This window comes from Panthera onca, chromosome Y, assembly GCF_046562875.1.
Source record: "Panthera onca isolate mPanOnc1 chromosome Y, mPanOnc1 haplotype 2, whole genome shotgun sequence".
In the NCBI taxonomy this organism is placed as follows: domain Eukaryota; kingdom Metazoa; phylum Chordata; class Mammalia; order Carnivora; family Felidae; genus Panthera; species Panthera onca.
The window spans coordinates 28,464,534-28,472,764 of NC_138358.1; the positions used below are offsets into that span (position 1 = coordinate 28,464,534).

Genomic DNA, 8,231 nt, shown 5'->3' on the forward strand with positions numbered 1-8,231 from the left:
TACTACATACAAACTATATATAACATACACATACTGTTTGAAGACTTGAAATCCCCACGCCCTTGTCCGCATAACGTCTACTGGGTATGCCAGTATCTTTTCAGGTGCAATACCAAACTATTTTTAAATTTTTTTTAATGTTTTTTTATTTATTTTTGAGACAGAGACAGAGCATGAACGGGGGAGGGTCAGAGAGAGAGGGAGACACAGAATCCGAAGCAGGCTCCAGGCTCTGAGCTGTCAGCACAGAGCCCGACGCGGGGCTCGAACCCACGGACCGTGAGATCATGACCTGAGCCAAAGTCAGACGCTCAACCGACTGAGCCACCCAGGCGCCCTACCAAACTATTTTTAAAGTCCCGGCTTTATCGGGACAAAACCTCATGCCCACGTCATGACAGTTGTCCGTTTCTCAGAAACCGAGAATCCTGGCTCTCACGCGGGTTCTTGCTCATAAACATTAACCTCTGTTTGCGGGTTGTGATGCACGCTTTGGGAGGACGATGCTGGCCCATTCCAGAGGCATTACACCACCAAATCTTTTTCCTCCAAGGCCCGGGACACGTGTTTCTCTTTACTCACACGTCTGGCACGGCCATCACCCCACTTCACAAGTTTTCGTCCTTATGAGTTTTGCCCTGATAAGTCCTGCAGACTGAGTGAAACCATCCGGTTTGCACATAAGCCCTGATGGCCCTCCTGGAAATGGTGATTAACTGTAAAACCACAGCTCCTCACCAAGGCCCAGGCTGACTACATGCACATCTACCACTTTGCAAAAACTGGTTTCCAAACCTCTCCAATTTCTTCTCTTAGTCCGCTTCCTCATTACAAGGAAATTTGGGAAACATTGAAAAAAATTATAGAGAAATTACAATCCAGACACAACCTTTTTGACATTTTCCTACCTTTTTTTTTTTTCCAGGTCATTTTGTTTTATGATGAAGATCGGAGTATGTGATAGCATTTAGATTACCACCTAGATTACTTAAAATTACTTTTTTTTTTCTATTTATCAAGGGTGTGATATTTTTCTCTATCGTTAAAAAACTGCCTTAAATAATGGATGTGTTAGATTGCCATAACAGAACACCACAGCCTGGGATTAACACAACACACATATTGTCTCGGGGTCCTGGAGGCTGGGAGTCTGAGATCCAGGTAGGGCTGGAGGCTGGAAGGTTGAGATCCAGGCAGGGCCGAGGCTGGGAGTCTGAGATCCAGGCAGGGCCGAGGCTGAGAGACTGAGATCCAGGCAGGGCCGAGGCTGGGTGTCTGAGGTCCAGGCAGGGCCGAGGCTGGGAGTCTGAGATCCAGGCAGGGCCGAGGCTGGGAGTCTGAGATCCAGGAAGGGCCGAGGCTGAGAGACTGAGATCCAGGCAGGGCCGAGGCTGGGTGTCTGAGGTCCAGGCAGGGCCGAGGCTGGGAGACTGAGGTCCAGGCAGGGCCGAGCCTGGAAGTCTGAGGTCCAGAAGGGCCTGAGTCTGGGACTCTGACATCCAGGAGGGACTGAGCTTGGGGTCTGAGATCCAGGCAGGGCTGAGCCTGGGAGTCTGAGATCCAGGCAGGGCTGAGGCTGGGACTCTGACGTCCAGGAGGGGCTGAGGATGGGAGTCTGCGATCCAGGCAGGGCCGAGGCTGAGGGTCTGAGATGCAGGCAGGGCTGAGGCTGGGAGTCTGATATCCAGGCAGGATCGAGGCTGGGGGTCGGAGATCCAGGCAGGACTGAGGCCGGGGGTCTGAGGTCCAGGAGGGGCTGAGGATGGGAGTCTGCGATCCAGGCAGGGCCGAGGCTGAGGGTCTGAGATGCAGGCAGGGCTGAGGCTGGGGGTCTGAGACCCAGGCAGGGCTGAGGCTGGGAGTCTGAGATCCAGGCAGGGCCGAGGCTGGGGGTCTGAGATCGAGACATGGCTGAGGCTGGGGGTCTGAGATCCAGGCAGGGCCAGTGGGGGAGGCTGAGATTCAGGCGGGGCTGGAGGCTGGGAGAATGAGGTCCAGGCAGGGCCGAGTCTGGGGGTCAGAGATCCAGGCAGGGCCGAGGCTGGGGGTCCGAGGTCCAGGCAGGGACGCAGCTGGGAGTCTGAGATCTAGGCAGGGCTGAGGCTGGGAGGCTGAGATCCAGGCAGGGCCGAGGCTGGTTCCTACTGAGGCCCTCTAGGAGTGTATGTGTCCTAATGTTCTAAGGACCCCAGTCCTATGGGATCAGGACCCCCCACCTGACCTCATTTTACCTCAGTCCCCTCTTTAAAGACCCCACCCCAAATAGAACCACATCCTGAGGTGGCTTCCACGTGTGAATTTTGGGGGACGCTATTCAGCCCATAGCCACGGGTATCTTTGATCACAAAGCTTTCAACGTTCTCCAAAATTTAATTTTAAACATAAATTTGTAGACATAACATGACTGGGCCTAAATGTATGGTCATTTCTAACACAGTACGTCCTTCTGCTAATGGACATTACAGCTAAAAGTGTGTGAGAATTCTCCTGTGGGCAGGGAGTAACCCATGCTTCTAGTATTAGATGGATTTTCAAAATCAGCCGCCACGTTTGTTCTTTGATACATTTCTTCCATCCCTTTCTTTTTCTCCTTCTCTGAATGCCCCTCATCTATGCACTTCTTGGGGCTTAATTCTGCGTTAATACCCTTCGACCACGTATCAGTCAGCATATACGTTTTTAATTTCATTTATATTTCCATAACTTTCTTACGTGTTTGGGTGGTCATGTCTTTTTTTTTTTTTTTAATTTTTTAATTTTTTTTTTAATGTTTGTTTTAAATGTTTCCATTTAGTTTTGAGACAGAGAGAGACAGAGCATGAGCAGGGGAGGGGCAGAGAGAGAGGGAGACACAGAATGCGAAGAATGGCTGGTGGAAAAGCGGGCTGTGTTTTGCAGGGGGCAGCAGGGCGGGCCGGGCACGGGGGCCAGTGCGGTGACCCCGGGGGTTTTGTCGATGGTATTTTCAAGTTCACAGTTCTTGTCATGTTGCTTTGTCAGACTCTTTAGTTACTTCAAAGCTTCAGCGACTAGCCCGGGAGCAAGGCGTCCAGGCAGAGCTATGTGACCCAAGTGATCAGGGCAGACCATTGGTTTGCATTTTGCCAAGCGTTATGCACCTGTGTGAGCTCAATAGCACGGCTTAGATTTTTCCAGAAACGTCTCCAGCATCTGAGGACCGAAACCTCTCACGCACATCTCGGGCGAAGAGTGAACTCAGCAAAGTCTAATTCCAGGCTGGTGCGGCCCAGACAGCGTTCCCCCTCTCTGTGCTTCCTCTACGGTTTCCTTTGAAATCACTTTCTAGAAGCCTCGGACTAAATAGGCACGTTCAGAAGCGTTATTTTTAGAAGTCCGCGCTCCATGCAAGAATAAGCCTGTCTGCTCAGATTTTTAAGCTTTACTTTGGAGAGACGGTGCCTTAGGGTTTGGCTTGACTTTAGTGATTGATGATTCATTGATTTTCCTTAAATGCCCAATTATCGGATTGCTCATGTTTCTACCCAGTGAGTTAATTGCTGTGAGCCCATTTGGAACTCGCGACCTTCCTGCCCAGGGAAGGGTTTGTGAGGTCTCCAGGGTGAAAGCTTCATTTCCATCACCAGCCTGGGTATTTATTTCTTTTTTCTTTTTTTTGTTTTTCATTTATCTTTAAAAAAAAATTTTTTTTTTTTTAATGTTTATTCACTTTTGAGAGAGAGAGGGCAGGGGCACAGAGAGGGAGACACAGAATCGGAAGCAGGCTCCAGGCTCCGAGCTGTCGGCACAGAGCCCGACATGGGGCTCGAACCCACGAACCGTGAGATCATGACCTGAGCCGAAGCTGAACGCTTAAGTCACTGAGCCACCCAGGCGCCCCGAGAGTGGGCACTTCCAAGATCATTTGGTTTCAAGACATATGTTGGGCCAGGGCGGCATTTCTGATACAAGTGAGGGTGTAACATGGGGTCCCCCGACCCCCCGAGAGCCAGCTACCGAAATACAGCCCTGGGGTGTCTGTGCAGGCTGCTTGCGGAAGACGGTGACTCAGCGGGTCTCACACTGGAGCAAGCCTCCATGACTGTGGCCACACATACAATTATAAGGCAAGTTTCATCATCTCTGATTAGTCACCAAGGGTCTGCCTCCATGCACAGAGGCCCAAGTCCCCGGGATGGTAAGAGAACATGGCCCACGAACCATGAATTCCCATGAATTCCCAACGCATTAAACCAACACAGACCCACCAGGGGCCGTCCAGTGACCGGGAAGAAACCAGAAGCAGAAGATTGCAAAGCTAAGAGCAGTAAATGCTGGCCAGTCCTGGAAACCCTCCTTGCTGGCCAAAGGGTCATCGGTGATCAGCGAAAACTCGCAAACCCCGATACATGGCTTTGCCACAGCTCATCTGAGAAAGTGGGGAGAGATGTACTGACAATGGAAAATGACCCTGTTATATTCTTAGTAAACACAGGACACCTGGTACAGGGCTTCACCTGAATTACAGGAAAATCTAGCTGCTGAAATCTGAAACCCTAATCCCGTAGCTAAACATCCATCAGAATTTTCTGCCTGCCCGCAAAGAGCAAAGCCTAAGTGGGCATATTTCCAGGCATCCAGCGATAGAAATATTTTCATCCCTGGCTGCGTCCACATTCAAAGCATTCCTACGTTGTTGAAAGGATTGCTTTCCAGAAGTCCTGGGAAGGCTTCTTCCAACCATGTATTGAAACCCACCTGTATATTTCCAAAATATGAGTTTACCTGAGTGAGAGATGCTATACAGACATGTATTTAACTCAAAAGTATATATATTTTTTGCATATATAAATATGCAAATTTTTCATATAAATATGCAAAAAAGGCAGCTGAATGCTTGTTGTTTAGAATATATGTATTAGAATTTATAGTGAAATATATTAGAATATATATTATACAATATTAGAATACAATGTATAATATATCTAACATTATATATAACTTGTAACGTCTGAAGGCAGCTGAACATGTTTTTTTTACTTGTTTAACTAATCAATTTATTTTTTATTTTATTTTATTTAAAAAAATTTTTTTTAACGTTTTTATTTATTTTTGAGACAGAGAGAGACAGAGCATGAACAGGGGAGGGGCAGAGAGAGAGGGAGACACAGAATCCGAAACACGCTCCAGGCTCTGAGCCGTCAGCACAGAGCCCGACGCGGGGCTCGAACTCACGGACCGGGAGATCATGACCTGAGCCGAAGTCGGACGCTTAACCGACCGAGCCACCCAGGCGCCCCTCAATTTATTTTTTAAAGCTTATTTATTTTCGAGACAGACAGAGCGAGTGGGAGAGGGACACAGAGAGAGAGAGAGAGAGAGAGACAGAATCTCAAGCCGGTTCCAAGATGTCAGCACAGATCCCAATGTAGGGCTTGAACTCACGAACCATGAGATTATGACCTGAGTGGAAATCAAGAGTCAGATGGTTAATTGACTGAGGCACCCCAATGCCCCTGAATATGTTTCTTAGAATAGAAATGTTAGAATGTATAATAAAATATATTAAAATATACATAATAAAATATATTGGAATATATTACAGAATGTTAGAATATATATAATACTCAATATTATATATATATACATATATATATATATATATATATATATATATAATGTATATGTACATACATACAAGTTGTAAAGTCTTTGAAAGGCCATAAGCATGTCTTTTAGAATATACATAGTAGATGGGGCGCCTGGGTGGCTCAGTCGGTTGAGCATCTGAGTTCGGCTCAGGTCATATTCTTATGATTCATGAGTTTGAGCCCCGTGTCGGGTTCTGTGCTGACAGCTCAGGGCCTGGAGCCTGCATTGGATTCTGTGTCTCCTTCTCTCTCTGTCCCTTCCCCGTTCATGTTCTGTCTCCCTGTCTCTCAAATATAAAATAAAACACAAAAAACATTTAGAATATATATAGAATACATGTCATAAAACACATTAGAATACATATTATAGAATATATCCGAATATAACATACACAGTATGTAATATAATAAGTATAAAGCCTGCAAAGGTAACTATATACCTTTTAATTAAAAAAATTTTTTTTTAAGTTTGTGTATTATCTTTTGAGAGAGAAAGACAGTGAGAGCAGGGGAGGCACAGAGAGAGAGGGGGAGAGAGAATCCCAAGCAGGTTCTGTGCTGTCAGTGCAGAGCCTGATGCAGGGATCAAACCCACAAACCGTGAGATCACGACCTGAGCTGAAACCAAGAGTCGGACGCTTAACCGACTGAGCTACCCAGGCGCCCCTGTACTTTTTAATTTTAACTCACTGTCTCTACAGTCATACACACACACATCACACATACGTATACAACACATATGTACAAGTATATACCTAACTCTTCCAAAAGAACGACACGTATACATACTCCCGCTGGCTTAGAAAAGTACACATTTATTCCTCTAGTATTGAACACCTGGACGGGTTGCTGCGTTAACCTCACGGTTCACGGGACTAGAGCCAGGACCTCCTTCTTTGCACATGACAGAGTTCAGTGTGCCTTCCCTGCACCCAAATGTCATGTCGCAGCCCAGAGGCTGTACTGACCCCTTAATGCCTAGCTTACAGGGTTTTGTTTTGTTTTTTTCTGTTGTCTTTCCGAGTCATATGCTGTGGTTTCTGAAGAACTTTTATGATCGTCCCGGATGAAAGCTGCTTTTGTACAGCAAGGTGTTGCCGAAGCTGGCCAGGATATTTGTTGCCGAAGCTGGCCAGGATATTTATAGGAAGACGTAGGTATGTGGTCAGGCTCAGGGGTGGGAGAGGACTGAGTCACGGCAACTGGGCCACCTGGCCTTATAATGATCCTGAAAGTTTTTCTGGAACCCTTGCTGCCTGGGTGCAATAGGAAAGGAAAAAAGCATGTCCCTGATTGACCCAGACTTGACCACCAAGCTTAGTCCCCTAGCACCATCGAAGGGGCAAGTCCCCGGGGACCATCCTGAACCCCCCCCCCCCCCCCCCAACCCCTCCGCAGGGCAGGGCCAGGCAGGACCTGGTGCCCAGAGCCCCTCCTAATTCCAGCCCGGTGCCCTCGGCCTGCTCAGGGCGCGCATTTTTTTTTTTTTTTTTTCCACCTCTCTGGCAATAAGCGACCAGACCCAGCGCTCTGCCTAATGCCCTGGGGAAAATGCCACCCACAAAGTGTAGACGAAGGGTGGGGCGAAGCTGGCAGCCCGGGGCCAGAACGCCACACCCAGAGCCGGGTTCTGGTTTCCTGTCGCCCCTCCCACTTGGCCAAGCCCGGCAGGCATGGCCTAGTCTCGGTGAAACGCTTCGCTTCTGACTTAGACGTGGCCTTGCCTTCTGGACCGGCCGCCCCTGCCCGCCCCGAGCGGACAGGGTGGCCAGACACAAAACAGGACGCGCCGTGACATTCCAAGTTCTCATACACACTAGTCGTTTATTCTGGAAGTGTGCCCACATGGGATCTCGGACACGCTTAAACGGGGGCGGGTGGGTGGGAGACGGAGCTGTAAATGCAAATGGCCTGGGGCGCCCTGCCTTCCTTCCCCACATTGTGCCCGGTGTCCTGAACACAGGGAGCCGTCAGAGTTGGGGGCACTGCCTTCGGGCGTCCGAGCTCTTAAGTCTGCCTCTGGTTGCTTTTGTTTCGGAAATAATCATGGGTTGTTAGCAAAGCTTGCGGGAAACTCACGGGGCGGGGGGGTCCTGCGCGCTCGCCCCGCCCCTGCCCACCCCTTCCCCTCCACTCCCGCCAGCATCTTGTACCAGTTTGGCTCCCCCCCGCCCAGGAACCAGGAAGCCGACCTGGGCGGGGTCTTAGGATTCGCCAGACCCGGCAAGCGCCCCAGGGGCCGCGCGGGCCGCGCGCCCTGGGCGCACTCAAGCTCCCGCTCCAGTTGGATCTTTTAAGTTTACTTTAGTGCCAGCCACGCCCTCCCGGTGCCCAGCCCGCCCCGCCTGCCGGCCTTCCGGGCGAGCTCGGCGGGGACCCCAGCCCCCGGGGGCGCGCGAGGGGGCGCGGCCACCACCCCAGCGCCGCCCGCCCGCGCGCCCCGGCCTGGCGGGGGCGGCTCCGGGGCGCGGCGGGGGCGGAGCGCGGCGGCGGCGGCGGCGGCGGCGGGGACGCCCCGGTCCCCGGGCCGGGCGCGGGCGGGCGGGAGAGCGCGCGGCCCCGCCCAGGCCGCTTCCGCCCGCCCCCCCCCCCCTCCCTCGGCGCGCACGCTGCGCCCGCGCG

The 8,231-nt window shown here is 50.6% G+C and overlaps 1 non-coding gene across 1 annotated transcript; it reads right to left on the reverse strand.

The window, feature by feature from the left end:
• Nucleotides 1-249: 249 nt before the first annotated feature.
• TRNAQ-UUG (transfer RNA glutamine (anticodon UUG)) lies at nt 250-334 on the reverse strand. Its single transcript has one exon. It is a non-coding gene; the product is annotated as a tRNA-Gln (tRNA).
• Between the last annotated feature and the right edge of the window lie 7,897 nt (nt 335-8,231).